The sequence below is a fragment of the Octopus bimaculoides genome, chromosome 22 (genome assembly GCF_001194135.2).
Source record: "Octopus bimaculoides isolate UCB-OBI-ISO-001 chromosome 22, ASM119413v2, whole genome shotgun sequence".
Taxonomy (NCBI): Eukaryota; Metazoa; Mollusca; class Cephalopoda; order Octopoda; family Octopodidae; genus Octopus; species Octopus bimaculoides.
Window position 1 is genome coordinate 13,550,116 of NC_069002.1, and position 2,955 is coordinate 13,553,070.

The 2,955-nt window shown below is 36.8% G+C and overlaps 2 protein-coding genes across 4 annotated transcripts in view; one reads left to right on the forward strand and one right to left on the reverse strand.

Moving 5' to 3' along the window:
• Nucleotides 1-2,955, forward strand: part of LOC106872784 (small RNA 2'-O-methyltransferase) — a 50,368-nt gene that overhangs the window by 24,585 nt on the left and 22,828 nt on the right. The window lies entirely within an intron of this gene.
• The window catches only part of LOC106872785 (bis(5'-nucleosyl)-tetraphosphatase [asymmetrical]), a 15,990-nt gene that overhangs the window by 11,777 nt on the left and 1,258 nt on the right, over nucleotides 1-2,955 (reverse strand). The window lies entirely within an intron of this gene.

A 2,955-nucleotide genomic window follows, 5' to 3' on the forward strand; every position in this document is an offset into this window, starting at 1 on the left:
TTCAGTGTGCGTGAAGGGAGGCAACTCAATGCACTATTTCACACGAGCTTACACAAACAAACACTTAAATAAAATAGAAATATAATTATGAACTTATTGTATAGTGCTCATGGGAACTTCAACTCATAAGAAAAAATAGCCAAAAGTACATGAACCGTACATAGAACAATGTATAGGATTCTTTTACTTGTTTTGGTCATTTGATTGTGGCCATGCTGGAGCACCGCCTTGAAGTGTTTTTGTCGAACAATTCGACCCCAGGACTTATTATTTGTAAGCCTAGATCTTATTCTATTGGTCGCTCTGCTGAACTGCTAGGTTACAGGGTTGTAAACACACCAACGCTGACTGTCAAGTGATGATGAGGAGCAAACACAGACACAAATGACACACACATGCAGATATATACATACATATATATAAATGAAAAAATATATTACAGTTCTATATTTAAGAGATGAGGAATTATGTACATTATTTACATTTGACAGATATTTGTTCTCATCTTGTTTGTTGTTAACACAGCGTTTCAGCTGATATACTCTCCAGCCTCCATCAGGTGTCTTGGGGAAATTTCGAACCTGGGTTCTCATTCCTAAGGTATTTTTCAATGTTATTATTATTATTATTATCATTATTATTATTATTCAGGTCACTGTCTGGAATCGAACTTGGAATCTTGAGGTTAGTAGCCCGTGCTCTTAACTACTACAACATATGCCTAGGCATATAATAATAACATCGAAAAATACCTTAGGAATGAGAACCCAGGTTTGAAATTTCCCCAAGACACCTGATGAAGGCTGGAGGGTATATCAGCCGAAACGTTGTGTTAATAACAAACAAGATGAGGACAAATATTCATCAAATGTAAATAATGTAAAAAATATATTGTGGATACAAAAAAGACAACTAGAAAACATATGACGTATATTGAGTGCAGAAACATATGGAAGACAGACACAGAAGGTCCCTAATTCTTCATCAGTTATCAACCACATAGTATTACTCAGTTTTGCACCATTAATGATAAGACTGAGATGCTTCCCACACTGGCAGTGCCAGCAAAATTTGCAGAGAATATAGGGCCGAGAGCAAACAATACATGGATAACAAATGATGCAGAAGTGGACACACAAGAGTGAACAAATGCAATTCAAGACAAAGGACAAAGATGAAATGAATAAGAAATGAGCAAAATATAGCCTCAGGGCCAAAAAGACATGGATGGTGGGTAACACTTAGAGGGCAATCCTAAAGGATTAGAAAAACAACAAATAGTAAGAGATGTACCAGTGGGACACAGAGAATTTAGGACTGGTCAGCTATGTGTAAAAAAGGGAAAGAAATAAAGGCTGGCCGTGGGTCATATGTCAGTAGCAGACAGTGGAGAAAGAGGGTAAGAGAGAGAACGACAGAGAGAAAAAAGGGAAGGCATGAAGAGGAAATAAAGGAGAAAGAAAAGCTAGAAATAGAAGTAAGAAGGCGAGAGAGAGAGAGAGAAAAAAGGGAGATAGAGGAATGGCTAAAGATAGAGTCACACAGATACATAAATAACTTTGTTAAAAAAAAGCCAGGGTGCATTGCATTACTTAATAAATGAAAAAATGTATTGTAAATACACAAACAACAAGTAAAAATGTATAACATATATTGAGTGCACAAAGGGATGGAAGACAAACACAGATCCCTAATTCTTCATCAGTTATCAACCAGATGGTTTAACTCAGTTTCTCACTCTTAATGATAAGATATATGATGAGCTTCTGTCAACAAAACCCACTTACAATGCTTAGGTTGGTTCAAAGTTATAGTAGAAGACACTTGTCCAAGTGTAATGCAGTGGGATTGAACCCAGAAACATGTAGTTGGGAAGCAAACTTCTTACCACACAGCCATGCCTGTGCCTATATTTGAGATATTTAACAAAAAAAAAAACAAAAAAGAGTGGGTGGGGCATCAGGTGTAGTGTTGTAGGCCTGGAAGTTTTGAAGGACATAGTGTCTCCACTGCTAACAGCTGATGCAGGTAGTTTATTCTTTGCTTCAGCAATTCTGAGTGTGGAAAGCGTTTTTGAAAGTCATGGGTGCTGTGTTAGCATCCATCTTTCAAATGTCACCCACAGGGTATATTGGTTAATTCACAGTTACAGTAAAAGACACTTGGCCAAGGTATTGCATGGGAGGATTGAACTGGAAATTGTGTTGTTGTGAAGTGAACTCCTCAGACACATGTCTAGACCTGCACTCATATGACAATGGAATGAGAAATATTAAGAAGATTTGAAACGGCAAAAACAATGAACTGTAATCTCTGCTACTTCACTTAGGTAGATATGATAATGCATGCAGAGAAACAGTTGCAATAAAAATAGTCTGAATGCAGGAAGAAGAAGAAAAAGAAAAGTAAAAAAATATATATATATTTTCAAAGTATTCCGAGTCATATGAAAAGTGTTGCCACCACTATGACAGACAGTCAAGTATTTACCTCGGGCAATAAATGAAAACAATATATATCTACAATTTCCTTGTATACTTAAAGTACTAACGCAGTTGGGTGAATACTTTTTCACGGCATTTTAATTATATTTTTACATTGATGGTATTAGCTGTCAGAAGCGAAAGTAGAAAAATCTAAACAAGGAATGTTACTGCTGGTTTGAGTTGAAATCTGTTTCTTTGGCTACTGACTGGCCGGGGCTATCTATCTATCTCTCGTCCACCTTCGTTTGTTTCCGTAGAATTTATCAAATTAGAAAAAAAAAACTTTTTGGCTACTTCCATCATGCTAGCTCCACACGAGGGGTATATTTTTGGGGTATTTAAAAGTCCATGTCTCTTAAGCCAATTAATACTATTTTCTGTTGTAGCGGTGGCGATGGCAATATCGCGGTGATTAATTCCAACTTTGGATTACGCGTGGTGGTGGTGCTGATTGGTGTATGTGATTTGT